Below are 27,633 nucleotides of genomic sequence, written 5' to 3' on the forward strand. Positions count from 1 at the left end.
TGAGCTTTCCTCTTCCACTGAGGCAGCGGCAGCAGCAGGTACCAGCGAAGAAGCCTTCACCAGCCTTTTCCTTTTCTTCCCTTGCTCGGGGCCTTCGGCTGGCGCGACCGAGAGCGGAGGGGCTTCGATTGGCTCGGTGGTGGAAGAGGAAGAGCCAGTCCCTTTGGCCACTCGGCGTTTAGCGAGCTCCAACACCGCCAACCTCCTATCTTTCCCTGACATTGAATCTGCATAGGCAAGAAAGAGGAAATTTAGACAGCTAAAAGACGCAAGCAAGGTGAAAAGTATGAGAGCATGCATGAGGAGGTATAAATGTCCTAAGGGGCGGCAGAGAAGGAACTACCTATATATTTCTTCAGGGAAACCACATCAAACTCATCCTTGATGAGGCGAGCGGAGTCATACTTAGCCCCCAGGAGCAGCCCACACAGCTCGCGCTCGTAAGGGGCCATGGTCTCGAGGTCCTTGGGTTTTTTAAATTGAACCTGGGGAACCCAGTAGAGGGGGTACCCCTCGAGCAGATGAGGGCTTTGTGGGGTGGCGGATATCATATAAAATCTGCCCTTCCAGTCTTTGAAGGACTGTTGGTACAGGCCCAGAAGCACCCGTCCAGCAACCCCGTTCAGGCTGACCCAGAACCTGTCCCCTGGTTTCTTCGCCTCAAAGAAGTAGAGGAACACCTCCACCGAGGCGTTGTGCCCAAAGTGGTTGCACAGAATCTGAAACGCCCGGATGAAGGCCCAGGCATTGGGGTGGAGTTGGCAGGGCGCGACGTTCAACTCCATCATCAGCTCTTTCTCGAAGAAGGTGAAGGGGAGTCGCAGCCTCAACCTTTTGAAGATTGCGGAGTAAACAAAAACGAAGGGCACCCCATTGGTGGCCCTGTCGTCAGCGCAAATGGGCATCCCTCGGGGAGGGATGCGGACTCGGATGTGGAAGTCGTTTTCCCTGTCTATGGAACACGAGGGTTCATCCGGGTCGTGGCTCAGAAGCGAGTTAAGATGGTCCTCAGGTAGCAAGATGGACGTTTCAGATAGCAACGCCAGAGGGGCCCAGTCATAGACTTTGGCGTTGTCATGGAATGAGGTGACAACAGGCGGTGGCGAAGCTGGTGCACTCGCGGAGGGCTGTGCACCAGAAGAAGAGGCAAGGACGCGAGCGGTCTGCTTCAAGCGAGCCATCGAGAGATAGCTGCAATGGAGGAAAACGAAGGGTCAGAAATAGAAAGGGAGAGAGTGATGGATGGTTCGGTGAAAAACATAGAGGGGGAATGAGGAAGAAATGCCCAGGTAAAGGAGAAAGAAGGGGAGGCAGAAGTCAAAGCGGAAACATGAGAAAAACCCTAGCGCGGGTTGAGAAGAAGAAAAACAGGGACGGTGAATGCATGATAACTAGAATGGTAAATGCAATCAGTAAAGATGACCAAAAGGGGGCCAGGGAAAAGAAAAACCATACCTTTGAATGATCGTAGGAGTATAGGATCACAGAGAATTCGAAGAAAGATGGGTGCGCAGAAGAAAAGTTCGCGGAGAGTTTGGGAGTCAAATGAAGAAGATGGAGGAACAGTGGGAGGGCGCGCCATTTTGAATAAGAGAAGCGCTAGCGACGCACAACGCTGGCCGTTGATGGTGCCACGTGTCGCGAGATTAAGGAAGGAAGCCCAAACGTTAAAGAAGCAGCACGTGAGGTGGCACGTGAGGCGGCCCCACTTGCCACGTGGACTGAGGGCACGACCACTTAGTCTCTTCGCTGAGAACGAGTTCTCGACTCGAGACTGGGGGGCTTGTGATCCGATCGGTCATCGGTAGTCGATGACATCAGCATCAGAGAACCACGTGGACCACTCGCAGGGTGACACGTGGACCAGGTGGCAGAGAGGTAGGGGGACGATCGCCAAGAGAGGTGATCGGTGGTCAGTAGCCAAGTTACCACCGACAGATCAGGCGGCAGAGGGGTCGGGGGATAGATCACCCAGAATGGTGATCGGTGGTCAGTAGCCAAGTGACCACCAGCAGACCAGTTCCCAGACTCGCGCCTGAGGGCAGAGCGCGAGTAGCGAATAAACACTGATCAGTCATCGGGTGTATTGTCATCGGGGTCTCGTGTTACACGCAGTTAAACTGGGACTAAGGTTCCCAGCGAGAGCGTTACGCATGGACCTCGCATGAGCACACCTCAAGGAATCATGCACGAGAGTGGCCTGAGGGAACTAGTAAGCCAGTCGGTGATTGGTGATTCCCTCAACCCATTACGTGCGTGTCATCCCGAAGGGTAAGTCGCCTACGCAGAGAGTGACGTTTGGTGAGTGCGCCTAGACCAGCCACACCCGACGCTCTGCTAAGAGTATGCAATTTACCCAGATAGGAGAAGCATCCTAAGTTACTCCGCAAGGGCGTAACTTAGGCAGACAAAGAGAGGCGCTAGAGCCCTTCCAGTAAGTGACGCGTGTGTGGTTAGATGTGAGTTGCAGGCCTCCACATGTCACCATCTGAGAGGGGCGCGGTCCAGATAAAAGAGCACTCCGTACCGCTAAAGGTACAGACAGGCGCAGCCAAGCGCAGGCATGCGCAGACTCTCACGCTCCCCATTGCTGATTCTGAAGGTACGCTGTCTCTGAAAAGCACGACAGGGTTCTGACACATGCCAGAAAAGCATAACAGAATTCTGTTATGCCCAGAAACAGGGAAAGAGAGATAAAAGGAGGAACCAGAGGGAGAGTGAGAAGGGGGGGGGAGGAGAAGAAAAACAGAGTGCAAGTTTTTCTCAGATACACATTTTTACTAAGTTTCCAGTTTCTGGTGGTTCTGTTGAACTAACTTGATCGTCGGAGTGCAAACGGCCGCTAGAGGCGCCGTCTGTGTATTTTGCAGGTCACATTTGGAGATCCAAGAGAAGGTTCTGAGGGTGATTCTGCAGAAGACGCAGTCGCGTGGTCAGGGCAGAGAGTGCTACGAAGCGATTCCTCCACGTTCGAGTTGCCGGCAGATAGCAAAACCAGTACCAAATCAGATAGCAAAACCAGTTCAGATGATTCCTAAAATCCATCAAGTCTCTACTATTTGCATCCTGGAGAAAACCCAGGAATGGTGCTAATCAATGTTCAACTTGATGGTGGAAATTATCACGCTTGGAGCAGGGGAATGAAAAGAGTCTTTCTTTCAAAGAATAAGCACAAGTTTGTTGATGGAAGCATTCCCATACCTCAATCTAGTTCTTCTTTACATGAAGTCTAGGAAAGATGCAATATGATGGTGATATCTTGGATAACGAAGACGGTGAATACTCAAATAGCCCAGAGTATTGTCTACATTGAAAACGTAAGGGAATTGTGGGAAGATCTACGGGAAAGGTTCTCAAAAGGTGACCATTTTCGAATTTCAGATCTTTTATAGGAGATCCACTCCATAAGGCAAGGAGAGTGCAGTGTTACTGAATTCTTTACAAAATTAAATACCTTATGGGAGGAGCCAGAATCCTTAAGACCAACCCCAGATTGCGTATGCAAGATTAAATGTAGTTGTGCGTTGATAAAAAATGTTGTGAAACATAGAGAATCAGAATAGGTCTTATGTTTTTGAAGGGTTTGAATGATAACTATGATACTGTTAAGACACAAATCTTACTCATAGAGCCACTACCAAGTGTCAATCGCATTTTTTCCCTCATTATTCACCCAGAACGTCAATTGACTGGGAATGCAATGGTAAATAGCAAAATTTTATTAAATACTTCAGGTAGTGAAGAAAACTGGAAAACACATCATAATGGAGGATGGAAATCGCAAGGTAGAGGAAGAAATCGATACCAAAATAATGGTAAGCAATGTACTTTCTGTCATAAATTGTATCATACAGTTGATGAGTGTTACTCCAAACATGGATTCCCTCCATGGTACAAAAGGAAAGATGAAAGAATAGAAAAGGTTGTTAACAACAGTGTCATGGAGCGGGGTGGTAAAATTGAAGAAGTTGAACAACCAATCCCTGTCAACGAAGGAAGCCATTTTACTCAAGAACACGTACATCAGATTATGAAAATCATTTAAGAAGCAAAAAATGACTCTGCACAACATAAGGTGAACAATTTTGTTAGTGAATCTACTGATGATGATGATGCTACAAAAGGTAAAAAGAACGAACATTCTTGGATTTTAGATACAGGAGCAACAGATCATGTAACTTTTTTCAAAAAATAATTTCATTAGTTTTTGAAAGATAAATCCTATACGCATTAAACTACCAAATGGATCATTTGTTATATCTTATCACGATGGAACTGTGAAATTATCTGAAAATCTTCTTATATACAATGTTTTATATATACCTGATTTTCAGTTTAATCTGGTCTCAACACAAAAGATTGTTAAATCCTACAATTGTAAATTGGCTTTTTCTTTTGATTTTGTGAAATCCAGGATGTGGATTCATTGAAGATGATTGGATATACTAGACTAAGCGAAGGGTTGTATCTGATGGAAATTCCAAAACAAGAAGTGAAGTTGAACATGACGGGAACATCAATTGATGAAAGAAAACTGAAAAATGTTTGGCATCTCAGACTCGAGCATCCATCCAATAAAGTTTTGCAACATCCTACTAATAATTTTCCTTACATTCAATTCAATGACCACAAACCTTGTGATGCTTGTCATTATGCTAAGCAGCATAAACTGTCTTTCTCCCATAGTAATACTCGTGCAAAGAATATTTTTGACTTGATTCATGTGGATATTTGGGGACCTTTCCATATTGGTTCTGCGAATGGACATAGATTTTTCTTAACAATTGTTGATGATCACAGTAGGTTTACATGGGTTTTTTTGATGAAAACTAGATTTGAAACAAGAGAAGCTTTATATAGATTCATTACCTTGATTCATAATCAGTTTAATGTTACTATTAAAACCATACAGAGTGAAAACGAAAGTGAATTCTTATGCATTAATCTCTACAATAGTCTAGGCATCATACATCAAACAAGTTGCATTGAAACTCCTCAACAAAATTATGTTGTAGAAAGGAAACATCAGCATATTTTAAATGTGACACGTAGCTTACTTTTTCAGTCTAAACTTCCTACTGTTTTTTTGGTCTTATGCTATGATTCATGCCACACACTTGATAAACAGGATCCCTTCACAAATTATAAATAGAAATACCCCGTATCAGTTAGTCTACAAGGAACAACCAAACTTACAAAACTTAAGAGTTTTTGGTTCCTTATGCTTTCCTTCTAGTCTATAAAGAGATAGGTCTAAATTTGATCCAAGAGTTAGGAAGTGTGTTTCTTGGTTATAAGGCTGGAATTAAAGGTTTTATTTCATCAAAATTGAATGTTAGTCTTTAAAGGACGTTTGAACAAACTAATTGTATGTGCATATGAGTTACGTTGCGTAGTCGTTCAACTATGGTTAATAATTGTTAAGTAACTACCTTAGTCAATATTCGTTTCGAGGGCAAATTTTTTTAGTATATTTTATGCTTTTATGCATGTAATCGTTAAGGGCCACTAATTGTTAAGCAGTCTGCCTTAGTTTATAGCCATTTTCAAGGAAAGGTCTCTTGACATGGCGGTCGACAATGGCTGCTAATTGTTAAACGAACTGCCTTATACTAGTAGTCGTGCGATTGGTAAGGGTTGTTAATTGTTAACTTAACTGCCTTATTCGAGTAGTCGTGTGATCGGTAATGGCTGCTAATTGTTAAGCTAACTACCTTAACCGACCGAGTCTTCGTGCTTGCCAATTGAATTAATGTGGTGTGTGTTTAACTGAAATAATAGCAAATGTGAAATTTAAAGTGCCTCGTTAATACTTTCTCGGTTGAAAACCCTCCTTAGGGATAAAATGACAGATCGAATAAAGAGTACACTATTTATTGTAATTTAACTGTAATAAAAATTCAGATGTGTAGAATTCCAGGTTCTCGACACAAATTTGCTAGATAGAAACTTTGAACAGTAAGCCCCGTTGGCCGCTGTGTCTTTAATGCAGAAAGGTCCTTCCCAATTACTTGAGAATTTGCCTTCATTCTTCCTAGCATCACTCTGAATTCTTCAATCCAAGTCCCTTTTTTGAAAGTTATGAGGTGTCACCTTTAAATTATACCTTCTTGCCGCCTAAATCTTGCAAACTTTCTCCCTTGTTCTGCTCTTGTCTCTGAAATCGTTGATGAGGTCGAGTCCAATTGATAGGTTCTCCTTATTGATGTTTATATCAAATAATTGATGTCGTAGAGAGGGTTCTCTGATTTCAATTGGGATCGTGGCCTCTGTACCATAGGTTAAGTTGTGTGGAGTTTCTTGAGTGGTGATTTGTGGTGTACATTTGTATGCCCATAAGACTTCAAAAAGCTCCTCGGTCTACTTGCCCTTAGCTAGGCCGAGTCTCATTTTTAATTCATTAAGAATTATTTTGTTGGTAGTAATATAGACACTTGTGAGGATTTCTTGCTAACTTACATATAAAATTATCCATAATTTATGAATTTATACCTTTTTACATTTTTTATGAGCTTTATTTGAATAAGAGCATTTTATTCCCAAATTTGGTGTTAATTGTAGATTTTTAGGGAGGATTGAAGATTTGTAGTAAAGGAGAATAATTTAAGCTAAAAAGAGAAAGCTGGAAAGTCTCAAAATGGAAAAAGATGCAGAGAAAGGATTGAGCCTTTTTTATGTTTTATCACTTAGCCCATTAGCGCGACACAGGAAGCGACCTAACCCTAGAAAAATAGGATAAATAGGGGACTAGAGACTCAACCCTAGTGTGTCAGATTGAGAGGAAAACATCATTGAGTGAATTGTAACCCAATTGGGAGAATGGAAGGTTCTAGAAGTATGCGTGGCTAATTCTACCCTTTTGGGATTGGGAGTAATTTGCTCAAACTCTTATGTATTGAGGTGATATCTTATATATTAATATTCAGTTCTTGATTGATTATTGGTATTGTTGTTTTACTTTTAACTTTCTGTGACAAATTGAGAATCTTAAATCTGACCAGAAAGGTATTTTAGGGTTCAGACCTAAACAACTTTACTTAACATATTTGAGTGCTAGGGATAGACTTGAAATGTTAATTGCCATTAATGTCTGAGTATGATTCTAAGTTGTTTTTATAAATATGTGAGGGATCGGTATTTAGGAAACATTCTTAAGGATTTTATATACGAATGATCGATATAAATGAATTTTCTACGGCCATCAATTTCAATCAAAGAACTTAATATTGACATGGTAATCAAAATACATAGGAGTGAGAGAGATGAAACCTAATCCCTATTTTTCCAATTGAAGCAACTAATTCTTTGTTTGTTTTCTTATTGATCAGTGCCAACATAACCAATTCAAAACTCTTTCTATTGTTTTGTTATTATAGGTAGCGATTATTGTACTCGATAATTCATTGTTCCTTGTGGGATCGATATTCATCCTTAGGGACAATTATTACTTATGACAACGCGGTGCACTTGCCGTAAAAGGTCATCAAGATGTTCCACTGAACTGGCGATGTGTTTGATTTTAAGTTTCTCGTAAAACTTAGCAAGTCTCTGGTTGATGAATTGTCGATTGTTGTCACTGATAATGATAGGAGGTATCCCAAAACGGCATATGATATTCTTCCATACAAAATTTTGAACATTTTGCGTTGTAATGGCTACTAATGGTTCGACCTCTATCCACTTAGTGAAATAATCAATTCCAACTAAGAGAAACTTACATTGTCCTTTTCCTAGATTGAAGAGCCCAATGATATATGGTAAATTGAGGTCGGCTAGAATGGCCTCATATTCAACTTAATTTTTTGATGTTTTAAAATCAAACTTCAATGCTTGCTTGAGGAGAATACCGTCCGAGCCCTCGAGAATTATTCCTGCCCTGCATGACTTGTTATTGAATGAGCCATCAACATGCAAAGTCCATTGGAGATCATCAACTTCGGTTAGTGATGACGGCTGAGTTCAACGGTAAAATCAACTTAGGCTTAAAATTTAATTGCCCCCCTTGGTGGATATTGAATCTGAAACTCAGATAACTCGACTACCCATCCAATCATTCATCTGGCCAAATCAGGCTTAGCTAGAATCTTCATAATTGGGTAGTTGGTCTTGACTATGCGATGATTTTGAAAATACGTCTGCATTCTTTGTGCGATGACTACTAGTGCTAGAGCTACCTTTTCTATCATTTGATAGCCAACATCTGCATCATGTAGTACTCAGCTAATAAATAAACCGATCATTCCTCTTTTTCAATCTCTTGTACTAGAGTTGCATTGACCGTCTCCTTTGATACTGCGAGGTATATTATAATTGGCCTCTGAGTGTCTGGTTTTTGGATTACCAGGGGAGCTACTAAGAAGTCTTTTAAGTGAAGAAATAACTCGTCCGTCCATTTGAACTAAGATGCCTTTTGCAGAAGTTGGACGATGGGTTTGGTTTTTTCTGCTAACTTCAGAACAAATCTGGAGAGAGTTGCAAATCAACTGATCATCTTCTGAATTTCTTTTATATTTTCAAGACTTCACATTTTAGTGATGGTCCTGCATTTTTCTGGATTTGCTTCAATGCCACGATAGGTGAGCATGAAACCCAAAAATTTTCCTCCTTCTACCCCGAACACACACTTGGGGCTTAAGTCGCATACCATAGTCTCGAAGAGCTTTAAGGACTTCTTTGATATCTTGGATATGTTGTAAGCATGAGTCATATTTGACCATGATGTTGTCTACATAAACTTCAACACCAATCGAGCATCCCTCTGAAAATGTAATCCATCAATCTTTATAAGTTGGACCACTGTTCTTGATGCCGAACGACATGACTTCATAATAGAAGTTGTTGCCATCGGTCATGAATGTTGTTTTTTCTTTATCTCTTGGGTGCATTTGGATTTGATTATATCTAGAGTATGTATCCAAAAAACTTAAAATGTGATGATCGGCCGCTCCGTCAACTAGACGATCGATGCTTGATAAAGGATAAGAATCCTTCAGACAAGCTTTGTTGAGATCGATGTAATCAGTACACGATGTGTAATGATGTCCGGACTCACTCCGAGCATGTCTGACGTTGTTCAAGCAAATAAATCAACATTGTCAATTAATGTTTGACTTACCAATTTGTCGTCGGTTGACTTTAAATAAGTCCTTATATGTGATACATGTTCTTCATCACGTATGGGTAACGAGCGAAGATCTTCGCCCGGTTCAATGCGAGCCTCATTCAACCAAGGCTCAAGGTTGACCAATACAACCATATGCTCCTTTCTAGGAGATTTAATTTCATGAGACTGGTCTCTAAACAACACTTTGGACCTTGGTGAACACCCTTTGTTGTGTTCTTTTGACTGACCATGTGGTGATTCTCTGTAACGTAGCCGATTGGTAGGCCCGACTTTCAAACTTGCTACATAGAACTCTCGGGCTACCTTTTGATCAACATGAATGATGACTATGTCACCTAAAGCTAAGGGGAACTTCATAGCAAGGTGTGGAGTAGACACTATTTCCTTAAGGCGGTTGATGGATGATTGCCCAAGTAAGACATTATACGAAGTATTTGCATTAACCAAAAGATACCTGATTTTGATTGTTTTACAAAGGTATCTGCCTTCACCGAATGTGGTCTACAAATCAATGTAACCTTTTGTGTCAACTCATTCTCCTGAAATCCTACTATTTTATCATCATAGGTACTTCTTGCAGACGGAACTAGAACATCCTTCGCATGCAAATCCTCCCACAATTGTATTTATTTCTCCACCAACACGTTCCGAACGACATCTAAGACTTTTGCTTCTTGGTGAAGGACATCTACCACAGTGGAGTGATCGCTTTTCTCTTTGTGGAGATTTGTACAAGCTTCTATTCGTTGTTTGAAAAAACTTGCGTAAGTGACCAACTTGGATGAGTTCTTCTATTTTATCCTTTAAAACTTAACATTCTTTGGTCATGTGTTTGAAGTTGCGATGATACTAACATTGTTTTGACATATCTGCATCTCTCGAACTTTGCAGTTTTTTCACTGTCGGGATCAGGTCGACATGTAAAGCTTCATCCATTAGTTTACCCCTATCAACATTTAATGGGGTATAAGTATGGAACCGAGGACCTCGACTATCTTTGAATTTGTTGGACCGACTGAGTATATATCGGATACCTCAGCTTTTCTCCTTTCCCTTATCTCCTCCATTGTCAACTCAAGCGTTTTTGTGAAAGTCACACAAATCCTCAATTTTCATGAATTTGGTTCCCGATTTCTCAATTCATTTAGATTCTTTGTTGGCTTCTTTATCAGACTATCAGTGAATTTTCCAGGTCTAAGGGCCGAAATCAAATGATGCATGGCTATTTCTGGCAAGAGATTATGATGCTCAGAGATAGCTTGTTAAATCTTTCCATGAACGCCCGCAAAGGTTCCCCTTCTCTTGACTGAAATTAAGAAGAGCTAAAGATGACATGTGGTGTGGTCGACTAGTAGCGTATTAAGTAATAAATTTTGTCGCCTTGAAGTTATCCCACGAGTTGGGTGGAAGTTGAGTAAACCAGCTGAGCGCCCCTTCTTTGAGAGAGGTGGGGAAAACTTTTCACCATATTGCCTTATTTGTAGTGTAAAGATTCAATTATGTCTTGTAGACATTCATATGCTTGTCCGGATTTGTGGAACCATCATAGAGCTTGATGTTAAGCCTCTTGTATCTGGAGGGAGTTGAGCCTCCATGATTTCATCAGTAAAAGGATGTCCTTTTGGGTCATCATCCTTCTCAATACTTTGTGCTAGTTCGGTATGTTGTCTGGATGTTTGATGGTTATGAGTCTGAACGATTGTTGTTTTTTCTTAACTTTGGGTAGACTCATTTGAACGAGATTGCTCTCTATGCTCAGATTTGGCAACTTGTCATTTTAATTCCTCATTTTGCTCTTTGAGGAGACGCGCCTCTTCTTCATTCTTTTGTCGATCTTCAATGCCTTTCTGACGCGTCTCTTCCATTTGCTTTTGAAGTATTTGAAGCATAACGATCTGATCTTCAGCCATTCGAGCATTGTTCACTAGATGTTGCCTTGCTGAAACCATTGTTTTTTGTTGTATTGTATCTCGACCCCACGGTGGGCGCCAATTGTACTTGTATAAACAAAGTGGACCTAGATAGTACTTGGAACTGGTTGTACAATTGTTCACGTGTTGGTCGTTCTTCACTCCCTTGGTCCTCACTTCAAGTCTGATTCTTTAATTGTGGGTGCTCGGTCAGAGTTGACCTGAAAAAGGTACTCCAACGATCAAGTAAGTACTTAGTATACGAAGTGTGTATTAAAAATTGATAAAAGCATACCTTACACCTTTGTAAAAGGTTTATTTATAGTGTTTAGTCATTGACCATCTGTTATAATGGGTCGAATCTATCATATCTCAGTGTTACCCCATTTTTAAGAAGGTTCCCTGATTTCTCCGGATGTTACCCATATTTAGTGGGACGTGTCTCGTATTTTCTAGGAGTTCTTGCAACTACCTTAACTGCTATTTATTGTAATGACTTTAAATATGTCTTGAATCGATCGGTTGGTCACCAAAATCAAGTAACATGACTCGTCTGATGTTAATTGATACATTAATTATTTTTATAAACTGTGTGATTAATTTGAGTCATGGATAATGGATAATGTAGATTATAGTTTACAATAAGTATAATCAATTATAGATTAATCCTAATAAAATCAATCATAATAATTTTTGTAAGACATAATTAATTAGGCATCATATAAATGAATATTAAACATAAATTTCAATCCATAATGAATAAAGTTATTTTTATGCTTAGACATTAATTAAAAAAACTAATTACCAACTAATTCATACCTTTTCAAATAAATCATATACATTTATGAACTTTGTATTTTTTTTTGTCTCTCTTTTACCAAATTGAGCAATCAATTTTTTTTACTTCATTTTGCTTACATTCCATAACCTCATCTAAATATTTAATAATTTATCATCAGCATCACTTATTATAATTTTAATTAATCTTATTTTATTTTAAATTTTAACATACAATACATATTCTATTTTTTTTATGAATTAATAAATTCTATTAGTATGATAGAATATTTATCATTTTAATACTAAAATCATATACCAAAAAAGGAATTAATTCTACTCCACTAAAACCATCTCTCCCGATAGGTCAGACCAAGATTAATCACATTTAATATTTCATCATATCCTAATCTTAGTCAAGATTACCTCTAAAAGAAAAAAAAATACATATAAGAAATTAAAAAGTATAATATTTATTGAATCATTTTTATGGAAGAGAGTATTTAATTTAAAAATCCAAAAAAAAAAAATCATTCAGAAATAATAACGCCTCTCTTTTTTTATGAACTATCTAGTATGCACCAAACTTAAATTATTAGTTATTGAGGAATTAAATAGATTTTGTAAGATGTCATTTAATTAATATCAAAACTCGTATTTATATTTTATATACAATAAAAACTGAATTATCTTTCTCGACTAAAACTTTCTTATTTTTTTTAATATCTTTAAAAAGAAAAGAAGCTGTGAATTTTATTTTATTGTTGAATTTATGTTTAATATACTGAAAATTAATTGTTTATGTAATTTAACATTTTTTGTTGGAGATCTCACATTGGCTAGAGATTAGAGCCTTTCATTGTATATAAGTGGATGCAAACCTCAATCCTATGAGCCGGTTTTATGGGGTTGAGTTAGGCTTAAAGTCCGCTTCGTAATATGGTATCAGAGTCATTTCGAGCCTATCCCAACGAGTGTTTGTGTTGGGGCTATCGTGCCACCCGCTATCGGGCCGCTATTGGACCACCAAAAATATATAGTCCCACGCACGAGTTGGCAGTCTCGGCGTGAGGGGGGTGTGTTGGAGATCCCACATTGGCTAGAGATTAGAGCCTTTCATTGTATATAAGTGGGTGCAAACCTCAACCCTATGAGCGGGTTTTATGGGGTTGAGTTAGGCTTAAAGTCCACTTCGTAATATTTTTTAAATACATACATTTATTTATTTTTTTGTAGAGTATTTATTTATTGCTAGAAAAAGTTATTGAGAGCCTTTTGTCATTTAAATGTCTTTTATTACTCTTCTTTTAGAGGTTGAGTTATTTTTTTTCTTCAAATACTGACTAGAACAATGAGTGTGAGGTTATGCGGACTATTTGTTCTAAATTATGTGTTAAACTTTGTTATTAGTGTATGGCGCAGGTTGTATGAATTAGCTTAAAGTTGTTCTGCGAATATAGAGAACAGTTGGCAGAAGATGATGTTCTCGGTGGTGTAAAGATTGACCTTTGTAACACATACATCTACATGCTCATTTGAGTCATTGTTCTATCATATTATTGGTCGATTGAAAGACTCTACCAAATAGGGACAACACGACCTCCATGATTTCGTTTACAAAAGAGTGGCAACGAGTTTCGCTAATTGTTAATGAGGTATGACCCAATGTGTTATATTGAGATCCCATTCTAGAATGATTCTATACTTCTAATGCCATCATGCGTGAGTTATCGTTGTGTTTGACCGTGAGTTGTTTTCTCAATTATCTTTTGTTTGACGTTGCTTTTTTTTTGTTAATTCATTTTCTTACTATGAAGCTTGGATCTCCTCGACATTTTGTTTTTTCAAGTCGGTTAATTCCATTTGTAGTTCAGCTAGTAAGGTTGCATGTTTCCATGAGGCTTTCGTTGTCATCTTTTGTTTTGTCATCACTAGTGGAAAAAGAAGAAACAATGATGACTTACTATGATGCGTGTAATGTACCAGTCATAAAAAGTAGTACGTTGACATATTTGTAATAATTGTGAAGTTTATTATGACGGTTAAAATTAAAACTAACATAGTAAGTATTTACTATGTCTATTCAAGATAGAACCATCATAATAAATTTGTACTGTCATTTTTTTTATTTCAACTGACATAATAAGTGTTTTTAACCTATTTCACTTTCTCTTTTCAAACAATAGTTTTTTTTAATCCTTTGATAACCTAGTACCATCTTCACCTTTTACTCTCAAACGAAGAAAATTTTAAACCCTTTTATGCCAAAGCTTCTCCTTCCATCGTTGAAGATAAATATAAAAAGTATTAGGAGTTTTCATCTTAACATATGTAATTTCTTCACTGCTGGAACGAGAATACGAGTTTAAATGGCCTTGGAATGATCTTGAATGAGATTCTTTTATTCTTGAAGGAGACGATCTATTATCACATTTTAAAACAAATGAATCACCTTCAACATCATCCCCATGTCATTCATATTCGTCTTGTCGTTCTAGTAGTGAAGAAATTACATTTGTTAAGATGAAAAATCTGGTAAAAATAAAAACAATTAATAGTTAGAATTGCTCAAATTTTTATTCAGTACCCTAATATGTATTCAACCACATAATCATCTACTTGGTCAAATCTGAAATTTTGAAGTTAATGAGATGAAGAATGATGAAGATCAGTCTCTAATGTCACAATTGAAAAAACTATGAAAAAAGTACAGCATCTAAAGATCAAGGCAAGCAATGAAATTCTTTAATGTTATTGCACCAAAAGACTTAAATCTTGAAAGTTTGAAACACACATATGAAAGCAAGAACTTTAATGTTCTAGACAGTGTCAGCACTCCTGATGTTATGTACGGGAGGTACAAATAATAATCACACCAGACCAGAGGTACAAATAATAATGTACGAGAGAACAATGTTATTGTATCATGACTAATGATTTTTTTACAGAACACCATGATGAAAAGGAATGATAGAAACTAGAGTCGGCAAAAGGTGTTATTACATGTCGTAGAACCTGAATCTGATTGGAAGCTTGCCATGCAGTATTTTGCTACTTTCACAGTATTCACCACAATTTTCATGGGGTTATATGTTCTTGTTCACATTTGGCTGCACCCAGCACCATTCAAGGGCTTGAGTTTGGTGGGTTGGACTTGCCAGATTCAATTGGTGAATTTGTTTTCTATGTTGTCTTCGTTCTTCAAGGTGAACACATGTTGGGTATAATCTCACACTTCATAAAGGCCAGAGCTCAAAAGGGTAATCTCAGTGTTAAAATACTCCACATTTCATCAATTTTGTTTTCTTCTTTTTCACTTAGTTAGTGTGGCTCTTTAATCAAGTGACCATGAGTTTGTCACTCGTGTCTTTTAACTGTTTATTGCCTATTTGCTTCATTTAATGCCCATGTGTGTGTGGTTATATTGACTTTTCTTGAAATATTAGGTATTGACCATGGAATAAAAACACAAAGAGATGGGTGGTTCCTAACTGTTGCCTTAATTGAAGGGAGCAATTTAGCTTCTGCGGATTCTAGTGGGTTGTCTGATCCATATGTAGTGTTTACTTGCAATGGGAAAACAAGAACTAGTTCAATCAAGTTCCAGAAATCTAATCCTATATGGAATGGTGAGTAATTACCTCATCAAATATTTGAATCCATTGATGTAGTAGTGTGATACGTAACTCTAGTTTTCACATGGATTTCTTACATATGTTTTCTTTTTCATTAAGAATATTGACTATCTTTGCAGGATGTGACAGATGATCCTCCTTCTATTATGGATGTCGTTGTTTATGACTTTGATGGACCTTTTGATGACACTGAATCCATGAACTCCAATATAAAAGTGGAATGAAATAAAACTGATGTTAGATTTTAATAAATCTATTCGAAATAAAATTTTTAATACTCAATAAATAGCTTATAAGCAACGAAAATGAAATGAAACGATAAATTTCAATAAAAAAAAGTGGATAATTTTGATTATTCCATTCACAATTTTTTCTTGTAAGTTTTTGAATTACAACATTTTTGTAGTTCCACACTTTTTTTTATACTTGTAAATATAACCTTTTGTCATATTTTTTTTTATAATCCATATATTAAATTTAAAACCATGATCATGACCGACTATGCATTGAATATATTCTTTATAAACTGATTAAAATTAGCATCTCCAATCTTAAATTATTTAAATATTTTTTTATAATTTTAAAATTTAGTGAATTTAGATTAATAATTTATTAAAGTTGGATTATAAAAAATCAAAATGAGTTAAATAGAATTGATTTATTTTCTAAGTTAATTTTTAGTGTTCAATTCAAGTTGATTCATACTAAAACATTTTGATTCTTATTTTATAAATTAAAGATGTAGAAGAAAAAAAATTACATATTTCATGAAAAAAGAAAATAAAAATATAATTCTAAAAAACAATTAATCTCATTTATTTATATTCATTTCTCTCTCTTCTTATTCTATATTAAATAAATTAAATTACAAAACCTTCAAAATATTTTATCTCTATTTTATCTCTATAAATAATAATTTAATATTTAATTTATTTCTTATTTATTTTTTAACATATTTGTTCTAAATTTGTCTCATTCGTAACCAAACATGACCCACGACCTATGAGGCTCAGACACCCGTCGTAAATGTTGTGAACGTATCGGACACCGATACTCGTATGATACTCGTAGGACTCGTATCGATGAATGGTCCAATTAAAAAAATATTTGTTGGATTTATGACAATTCTAACACGATTCTAACACAATTTTAAAAAGAAGCAATACATTAATTTTCTAAAAACTCAAATCTATTGTATAAATTTTTATTATGATTATAAAAATAAGCACAAAGTGTTACGAAGTGGACTTTAAGCCTAACTTAACCCCATAAAACCGGCTCGATAAGGTGAGGTTTGCACCCACTTATATACAATGAAAGGCTCTAATCTCTAGTCAATGTGGGATCTCCAACACACCCCCCTCACGCCGAGACTGATAGATAGAAGCTCGTGCGTGGGACTATATATTTTGGGTGGTCCGATAACGGCCCGATAGCGGGTGGCACGATAGACCCAACACAAACACTCGCTAGGATAGGCTCGAAAATGGCTATGATACCATATTACGAAAGAGTGGACTTTAAGCCTAACTCAACCCCATAAAACCGGCTCGATAAGGTGATGTTTGCACCCACTTATATACAATGAAAGGCTCTAATCTCTAGTCAATGTGGGATCTCCAACACACCCCCTCACGCCGAGACTGATAGATAGAAGCTCGTGCGTGGGACTATATATTTTGGATGGTCCGATAATGGCCCGATAGCGGGTGGCACGATAGGCCCAACACAAACACTCGCTAGGATAGGCTCGAAAATGGCTCTGATACCTTGCACCCACTTATATACAATGAAAGGCTCTAATCTCTAGTCGATGTGGGATCTCCAACACACCCCCTCACGTCGAGAGTGATAGATAGAAGCTCGTGCGTGGGACTATATATTATGGGTGGTCCGATAACGGGTGGCACGATAGGCCCAACACAAACATTCGCTAGGATAGGCTCGAAATGGCTCTGATACCATGTTACGAAGTGGACTTTAAGCCTAACTCAACCCCATAAAACCGGCTCGATAAGGTGAGGTTTGCACCCACTTATATACAATGAAAGGCTCTAATCTCTAGTCAATGTGGGATCTCCAACACAAAGCCTTTGAATTATCCATGAAAATAATCTTTTTGCTTCAAAAAAAATTCTGAAACATACTTATACAAATAAATCTTTATTGTCAATTTATATAATTTATAATTATATAATATATAGATTTGTGTCTCTATGTCCTACATTTTAGAAATTATACATATCTCTATCTCCATTTCAATACCTTATCCGTGTCCACAACAAGTAAATGAATTCTTGAAAACTTTAAAACTAAGTTTAAAATAACATTAAATAGTTTTAAATTTTAAATTATCTAGAATAGAAAAATAATTACAGTGCAAATAATGTTCCAAAAAATATTTAATATATGCTATATATGATAAAAATGTTGATTAATATCTATCATATAAACCTTATATTTATATTAAGATTACAATCTTCAAATATATGTCCTCCGTAACTATGTTATATTAAATAAATGTAAAGTAAATGAAAATATTAATAATGAATAAAAAATATATTTGTATGGCATAGAAATAAAAACATAACAATTATACTAATATTTATATTATCAGAAATATAACATTCTTATAATAATAATAATAATAATAATAATATAATCTAAATTTAAAATGCTAAAATAAAAATATAAAAGATAAACATATAAATTATTACGAGTAAATTTCTAAAATAAATATTTTTTTTTTATAAATATTGAAAAAACAAAAATATTTATACACTGCCGTCACACAACAAGTACAAATATAGTACAAAAGTTACGGTGGTTATCATATTTCATACCTTTTAAAATTTAAATTCAATTTCAAATCAACATATAATAAAAAAATTCATAAACATATTGTGTTACAGTTTTAGGTTCAATGTGATATTATAATTTTGTATATGACTCACTACATTAATATTAAATACTCTTTATTTATTCTTAATATTATAAACTATGTTTACAAATTTTATTATTATTTTTTTACAGGTGAAATGAATATGTATTTATTTTACTTTAGCCATCCATATGAAAAAAATTCTTTCTTTAACCCATTTTCTATAATACTTTTAGTCTATTAACTTGAGACATATCCACAAGAAATGAAACAAATGCAAGAAAAAGAAAATCGTACACTCTGAGAATACAAAAATATTATCATTTATTTATGCACAAATTTACAAATAAAGGAAAAATAAATATATTAAAAGAAACATTGAGCTAATAAAGCAGTAAATTCATCCAATTAGATTGTATATTATAACTAAAAAAGCAGAGGTCTTCTTCTTGCACCCCTATTTTTCCCATGCATTGCCATATTTTCCTAATGCACACCATATTTTTGAAAATGTCAAAATTATCCTTCTTTATTTTTTAATTCTAAAATATGAAATCTAGATACTTCGTAGTTTATAAAACTTGAAAGTTAATATTTTTTATTTTTTGAATTTTATAATTCAAAATATAAATTTTGCATATCTAAAATTTAAATTTTATATTCTAAATTGTCTAACAGAAACATTAAAAAAGTCTGAAGAAATTTAACACATTTTTTTCTTCTTATATTTTGACTTGTAATATTGTTATATAAATAATTCAATAATAAACAATAACAAAAATAATCGAATAAACGTTTCAATATGCTCTTTTAAAGTTATATAGTTGGATTTATGTAATGAAATATAACATGTTTAATACAACTATACAACAATTCATTTATATAATATATATTTTATAGTTTAAATTAAGCATTACATATGTGACACAGTCATATAATAAATATAATTATATATTTATTATACTTACAATTTACATATGAAATATGATTGATTTTTTTTATAATTAATTTAGAGATCATATTTTAATAATACTCAACTAATGTTTCAAAATTAATTTGAACATTAAAGTAGTTTTTGTTTTACTAATTAGTGATAAAATATTAATAATTTGGCAAATAAAGGAAACCTCCTACTATAAATTTAAATATGTACCAAAAAAATAACTAACTTAGTTTTTATATATTTTTTTCTCATATTACATAATGTTCTCATATTAAATAATTTTTTAAATCTAATGATGTATAAATAGTAGTGAGTTTAGTGATTTTGTAAATAGAGTTTTGGATTTTTTTTTTCTGTAAAGATCACAGTTAGGTATGGAATGGTAGTTGGAAGAAGCATAAATTATTTCACTTTCATCTCTACCGCTCTAAACTTGGAATTAAAATTTTGAAATTTAAAATTTGGAATTTAAAACTTGTTGAAATTTTAAAATTTGAAAATTCGAACCAATTTTTTTTAAACCATATTTAACTATTTATATTATATGTGTGGAAACCATTTTATACAAAGATTAGCGTGGACCTTTCATCATTGATGGCGAGATTGAGCAAGGTGAGGAGAGCAGGTTCCTGTGACTCGGGACCATGGAAACGACCGGAATGACAACCTGAGATAGTTGATGGCAACAACGCTTGAACATCTTGCTGAGTCGGAGTCGGCAGAGGTGGGGCTCGTCGGAGTTGAGGTGGATGATTTACTTTCTTTCTGCCGTTTTCTTTTTAAACTCAGGATAAAGAAAGAAGAGAGACTGGACATAGAATAAGAAAGATTTTCATGCAACTTGCGGATATAGAGGAGATAAGTTATTTGTGAGATGTTATACCTGTGTGCAACTTCAAAAAACACAAATTTTAAAAAGGAATTAAAGTCTGTCATGCTCATATTGTGTTTTTGCACCATGCCTTGCATCCACACCTTTACCCTTCCCAAGAGATCTGCCAATAATTCTTGTTGAAAGAAAAATAGACCACGAATTTCAACATCACATAACACTACACGGACATTTTTCTTTGGATCGTGATATATTAACAATCAAATATTAGGTTGCGTCACTTTACAAATTAAAGTGGATGAAAAAAAAAGTATTCAATTAGAATATGCGTTTTTGGAAAAAAATTATCGATTTTTGTTAATATTTTTTATATTGGATATTGTGTGTTGTTTCAAATTATTTATCTAAATTTGTGATTCCAAAAAATATAAAAATCTTTAGACTCTGGTGCTACAACTTAAAGTGGAATCTGACATTCAAATTGCAAAATGTTGAGAGATATTAAAATTTAATCGTTAGTTTTAATATATCATGATATTTTACAATTTGGATTTTGGTTTCGCCTTTGGTTGTGGCATCAGACTTTGTAAAGATTTGGTTTAGTTTATGTTTCTATGTCTTTTCTCATTGAACTCTGAGTATGCAATTTTCTAACATTCTATAATGATACATTTTAGTCTTTTTTGGTTATGTGACACTTTACAACATTGACGTGAAAAAAAATATTTAATTTGAATGTGGGATTTTGTTGTGGAAAAATTTCATCGATTTTTGCTAATATTTTTTACATGGGTATTTAGATTTTTCCACCATTTGGGATGTTTGGATTTTAGCATTTACGATTTGGATGATGAATTTCATTTTTGGTTGTGGCATTTGAATTTGTCGTGTATCTATTTTTTTAATTCACTGTGAGTATGAGGATTTCTATGGTTGTGGTATAGTGACACATTTTTTTTCTTTGGTTGTTAAGGAAATATTTTTGTTTTTCTTTTCAAATGACAGGTGAAATTGTTGATGAGAATTTTCTCAGCCAAAGAGTTTCTGAAATGCTGAATTTGTTTTAGGAGACCACAAATACATCAAAGACAAAGTGTTTGACATATTCTTTCCCACTTCTTTCTCCATTTTACTTAAATATTCCTTTGCAACATTGCCACTTTAATGTGACAAAGCAAGAGGATCATCCTTAGAATCAAACACAAATATTTCTGCAAAGATAGACAATGTTATTAATGAAAAAGAAATCATATAAAACATGTGTAAGGGAAACTAGAGTTACATACATCTCCTTGTCCTTTTATTCCATGGTTAGTACTTAATATTGGAGAATCAAGAAAAGTCAATATAATCAGACACATGGACAATAATACTTGAAAACTATGGTGAATACTATGAAATTAGCAAAATACTACACTATAAGCTTCCAATTAGATTAAGGTTCTATTCCATGTAATAACACCTTGCCGACCCCAATTTCTATCATTCCTTTCATTATGATGTTCTGTAAAAAAAGCATTGGCCATGATACAATAACATTATTCTCTCATGTACACAACTCTGGTCCGGTGTGATTATTATTTGTACCTCCCGTACATAACATTAGTAGTGCTGACACAATCTAGAATATCAAAGTTCATGCCATCATATGTATGTTTCAAACTTTTAAGATCTAAGTCTTCTGGTGCATTAGCATTAGAGAATTTCATTGCGTACCTTGATCTTGGCATGCTGTATTTTTTTCATAGTTTCTTTAAATGTCACATTAGAGACTCATCATCTTCATCATTCTTCATGTCACTAACTTTAAAATTTCAGGTTGGTCCAAGTAGATGCTTTTGTGGGTTGAATACACATCAGAACTCTTATTAAAAATTTGAGCAATTATAACTATTAATTGTTTTTATTTTTACTAGAGTTTTCATCTTAAAGTATATAATTTCTTCAATACTAGAACGAGAATACGAGTTTGAATGGTCTGGGGATGATCTTGAAGGTGATTCTTTTGTTCTTGGATGTGATAATAGATCATCACTACTACCATTTGACTCCATGGATGCATTCTTTTGTGAAAAATATATGCTCAAACGTATCTCACCTGTCGAAAAAAGGTAAAAAGAAGCCGAAATTTAAGTTCAAGGTAAACAACAATGTTTCATATATTCATGTTCGGAGTTAGTGAGCAGATAATTTTCCAGATGGTCTTTAGGTGGATAATTTTTGAAGAAGTATGATCCATATTCCATAGTCTCAAAATAGACATAATGCAATTTACACCATTTTATCCGTCCAACTTTACCCACAAAACCAATACAACAATAGTATAAGTAGTTTCTGTGAAATTATTAAACCTATCTCATTTCATCTAAGGAAGAGTTTAAAACATCTTGGTTCTTGAAATATCTGTTGGGAAAAACGGGTAATTTCTCCACTAAAACAGAACCCTAACAGAGCTACCCGACAAATAATATTGAATAAACAGAGCGGAATAATAAAAGAGATAAAGAGGAAAAAACACACCAGAAAATTGTTAACGGAGTTCGGCCAATTTAGCCTAATCTCCGAGCACAACAAAAATAGCTCACTTTTATTATTATGGGAGAAGATATTACAAATTGGGATATCTAACAGTGAAGGAGGATAGTTTAATTTATAACCCTCAAACCTCCTTCCCAAACAATGAACCCACCGATGTGGGACTTAGGATTAAGCCAAAATCAACAAATCTCCACCTTGGCTTAATTTCAAGTCCCACCTAAAACAAATCTTCTCAAAACATAACAAAAACAAACTTTGCAGTGCTTCAAATTTGCGCCTCCGGATGCCAACTTCAAATGTGCACGATATTAACCAAGTCTAAACAGTGTTCAAACTTGGTCCTTGTAACCACCTTGGTGAGCATATCTGCAGGATTCTCCGTAGTGTGAATCTTCTAGAGAACAATCTCCTCTTCTTCGAGAATCTCACCACAAAGTGATAGCGAATGTTCCGGCCGGAACATCTGGCGCCCACCGTGGGGCCGATATAAACATCGGTTCCACCACACAAGCTTTCAGTTCCAGATTCCAACACTTAGATAAGTCGAGAGGATCCCCATAGAGCCATGACCACCCGACCAGCACGCGCTAGGAGTGAAGAGATGACCCTACAACAGCTCATGGGCATGGTGCACGGGCTACAAGACGCAGTGGCAGCCTCGAAAGTAGAACAGGAACGCATGCAGGCGGACCTGACAGCTTCTCAAGCAAGAAGCGAGGAACTCCACCGCACCAACGAGGAGTTACGCCATAGATGGCGTGGCAGAGACGAACCGGAGGCTGCATCCCCACCCAGGGAATTCACAACACCATTTTCACAGGCAATCTTGGAGACGACAATTCCCAATACGTTCACAGGACCCAAAGCGACCTTCACGGGAATGGAGGATCCCGAAGCACACCTCACGGCGTTCCACACACAGATGTTGCTGGTAGGTGGTTCAGACGCCGTTAGGTGCAAGCTTTTCATGAGCACCCTAACAGGGATGGCCATGGATTGGTTCATCAGCCTCCCAGAGGGCCACGTCACGTCCTTCGCCCAACTTTCACAACTATTTAGAGAACAGTACCTAGCCAACAGAACTCCCGCCCCAGTCTCGTACGATCTTTTCGACGTCAAGCAGTTCCAAGGCGAAACTCTAAAAGAATACATAAGTCGCTTTGGGGCACAGGTAGTGAAAGTAGGCACCAAGGAGGAACCCATGATTGTATACGCATTCAAGAAGGGGGTGCGTCCCGGATCTTTCAGTAAAACGCTTAATCGCAGTCGCCCCAAAACCTTCGCCGAGATAAGGCGACAAGCGGTAGAACATATTGCATCGGAAGGCGAAACGTACGAGAAATGCACAACCACTGTGCCAGCATGCCCCAAGGCACAAATATGCACGCAACCCGTTCGGGTTCACCAAGCCGTCACAGAAAGGAAACATTTTGACAGGAAACGCGCTTACGAGCCACGAAGGACCCAACCCAAGAGTCGAGTAGAGGAAGGGAGAGAAGCAAGCAAGCCGCCGAGGCATAACTTCGTGATGGAACTCAAAGATCTGATTGCAATACCCAGCATAGCCGACAGGTTGAGGCCGCCGATTAAAGCTAACAAGGTGCTGGGGCCTCGCAAGGAGTCATGGTGCGAATTCCACGAAGCATTCGGGCACCATATTAACAACTGTCTGGCGCTTGGCTATCAGTTGGATGAGCTCGTAAAGAATGGTTTCCTGAAGGATTACTTGATGGAGAAACAGGCGGGACGACCGTCAGGCTCGCAATCGGGGGGCAGTGAGGGGCAGCAGCACGAGGCGCCCGTCCTCGGTGAAATCCACACCATAGCCGGTGGGTTCTCGGGTGGCGGGTGTACGACGTCGCAGCGTAAGAGGTATGCGAGGTCCGTAATGTCAGTGGAAGTTTTCGAGGACCATTCACCCGATGTGGACGTCACGTTCACTAAGGAAGACCTCAGGGATGTTGTGCCGCATGACAACGATCCCATTGTGATCTCGCTCGTCACGGCAGGAAGAACGGTTCATCGGGTCTTGGTCGATCAAGGGAGCTCGGCAGACGTGATGTTCTGGCCGACCTTCGAGAGGTTACAACTATCTCCAGACCAGTTGAGGCCATATGGGGGCTGCTTATACGGTTTTGCGGGTGATCAAGTCGAAGTCAGGGGATACATTGAGTTAAGAACAACGTTCACAGATGGGGCCGCCTCGCGCACAGAGAAAATCAAATACCTCTGTCTTTTCCGGCCGATTCCATGCCACTCTACTTTGGACCCTCTTGCAGGAGCTCGGACTGAGTCTAGTTTACTAATAATCTGTATCCATGTCAAGATCTGTAAGTATAAAATCTAGGGAAAAATTGAAAAAAAATATTTTTTTTCATTGATGGGAGTTATACATTTGTGTATTGATAAGACCATTCACTATTTCTTGAAGCTCGATCTCTCCCCCGGATGAAGTCCTGGTATCTATTACCGTTCAGAATTGGACCCTAACGGAATTTCGGTCTATACTGGCACTATAATATCAGACTGGGGGGGTAGATTAGAATTAGAGATTGATAAAAAAGCAAGGATATGGGCTCGTGTGAGTAGGAAACAGAAAATATCTATTCTAATTCTATTATCAGCTATGGGTTCGAATTTAAGCGAAATTCTAGAAAATGTTTGTTATCCTGAAATTTTCGTGTCTTTCCTAAATGATAAGGATAAAAAAAAAATTGGGTCAAAAGAAAATGCCATTTTGTTGTGAACGCCCCCTCAGCATACAATATCCTATTGGGAAGGCCAACACTCAATAGGATAGGAGCTGTACCCTCCACGAGGCACATGAAGGGCAAATTACCTTCAATGGAAGGGGTGATCGTCACCATCCGATCTGACCAAGAAGAGGCAAAGGGATGTTACGAAAACAGCCTCAAGAACAGGCGATCAGTGTGCCATGTGACCACAACACCACCTCCTGGTGCGGGGAATACGCAGGAAAACCGACGGGCCGTGGATGTAGTGTTAGAGGGGACCGCTGAAGGCGACGTGGGTATGGATGTGGCATTGGAAGCAGCCACCAAGGGTGACGTGACCATGGAAGAGGTCGAGCCGAAGCCTGAGAGCAACGCTGGAGTAGAGGAAGTGGAAAGCTGCCCGGAAGCCACCAGGGAGTCAAGCATTGTGAGAGCATTGCTCGCTAGTGAGAGGAGGCCTCGCCCAGTTGGAGATTGGCTCGAGAGGGAGATCGGCGGCAAAACTTTTAAGTTGGGGAAAACTTTAGACGGCGAGACACAGGAACAGATCGCCAAGGTGATAGGCAGGCATCTAGACGCGTTCGCGTGGTCTGCCTCGGATATGCCAGGAATCGACCCCGATTTTTTATGTCATCGTCTAGCAATGGACCCTCAAGTCAGACCAGTCCGACAATGAAGAAGAAAATTCAATGAAGAAAGGAGACAGGCGATCAGAGATGAAACGCAAAAACTCCTCGAGGCGGGCCACATCAAGGAGATACAGTATCCGGAATGGCTCGCCAATGTTGTATTGGTAAAGAAGAGCAATGGGAAATGGCGAATGTGCGTCGACTTCACAGATCTAAACAAAGCCTGTCCAAAGGATTCCTATCCTTTGTCAAGTATAGACGCCTTAGTGGACAGCGCAACAGGGTGTAAGTTGTTGAGTTTCTTAGACGCGTTCTCGGGGTACAACCAAATTAAAATGCACCTCATGGACGAGGAAAAAACTGCCTTCATGATGGAGAAGTCGTGCTATTGCTACAAGGTGATGCCTTTTGGGCTGAAGAACGCGGGAGCCACGTACCAGAGATTGATGGATAAAGTGCTTGCACCTATGCTTGGGAGGAACGTGCAAGCTTACGTTGACGATATGGTTGTAACATCCCTGGAAAAAAACCAGCTTATAGCCGACTTGGAGGAGCTGTTCCTTACGATAGCCAAATACAAATTAAAGCTGAACCCTGAGAAATGCATTTTCGGCGTGGAAGCAGGAAAGTTCTTAGGTTTTCTCTTGACCGAAAGAGGGATCGAAGCAAACCCTGACAAGTGTGCGGCCATTTTGGCGATGAGGAGCCCTGCTACGGTTAAGGAGGTGCAGCAGCTCACGGGTCGGATGGCCGCCCTGTCGCGATTTGTGTCTGCCAGTGGAGAGAGGGGTCACCCATATTTCCAATGCTTGAAAAGGAACAATAGGTTTGTCTGGACGAAGGAGTGTGAAGAGGCTTTCGTAAAACTCAAAGAGTATTTGGCGAGCCCGCCGGTTCTGTGCAAACCTCAAATAGGAGCGCCCCTCAGGTTATACTTCGCCGTAACCGAGAAGGCACTGAGTGTGGTACTCGTCCAGGACCAAGATCAAATTCAGAAACCCGTTTATTTTGTCAGCAAGGTGTTGCAGGGCCCAAAAGTTAGATATCAGGCTTTGGAGAAAGCAGCACTGGCAGTAGTGTTTTCGGCGAGGAGGTTGCGCCATTACTTCCAGAGTTTTACAGTATTGGTGATGACCGACTTACCTATCCAGAAGGTTCTAAAGAAACCAGATGTGGCTGGAAGAATGGTAAAATGGGCGGTAGAGTTGTCAGAGTTCGACATCAAGTATGAGCCCCGGGGACCGATCAAGGGACAAATCTTCGCTGACTTCGTGGTCGAACTATCTTCTGAAACAGTGCAAAGCGCCGGAGATGGTTTTCGTTGGGTGCTCTCAGTGGATGGGTCCTCTAACCAGTTGGGCAGTGGGGCCGGGATAATTCTGGAAGGACCCAACGGCGTGTTGATAGAACAGTCCCTAAAGTTTGCCTTTAAAGCCAGCAATAACCAAGCGGAATATGAGGCTTTGATCGCTGGTGTCTTGTTGGCAAAGGAGATGGGAGCAAGGGTGCTGTTGGCGAAGAGCAATTCATTGCTAATCACAGGCCAAGTAACTGGCGAGTTCCAGGCTAAAGATCCGCAGATGGCAACTTATCTGGAGTATGTGCAGGAGTTGAGGAAGTCTTTTGTTT

The 27,633-nt window shown here is 37.7% G+C and overlaps 1 long non-coding RNA gene and 1 pseudogene across 1 annotated transcript; both read left to right on the plus strand.

Annotated features, from left to right (window-relative positions):
• Positions 1 to 2,997: 2,997 nt before the first annotated feature.
• On the plus strand, positions 2,998 to 4,173 carry LOC150025884 (uncharacterized; annotated as a pseudogene).
• Positions 4,174 to 19,816: 15,643 nt separating this feature from the next.
• Positions 19,817 to 21,384, plus strand: LOC137828878 (uncharacterized). The gene is made up of 2 exons (XR_016522909.1): positions 19,817 to 20,015; positions 21,108 to 21,384. It is a non-coding gene; the product is annotated as an uncharacterized LOC137828878 (long non-coding RNA).
• The last annotated feature ends 6,249 nt before the right edge of the window (positions 21,385 to 27,633 follow it).

The sequence above is a fragment of the Phaseolus vulgaris genome, chromosome 7 (assembly GCF_051622355.1).
Source record: "Phaseolus vulgaris cultivar YP4 chromosome 7, ASM5162235v1, whole genome shotgun sequence".
NCBI classification, from domain to species: Eukaryota; Viridiplantae; Streptophyta; class Magnoliopsida; order Fabales; family Fabaceae; genus Phaseolus; species Phaseolus vulgaris.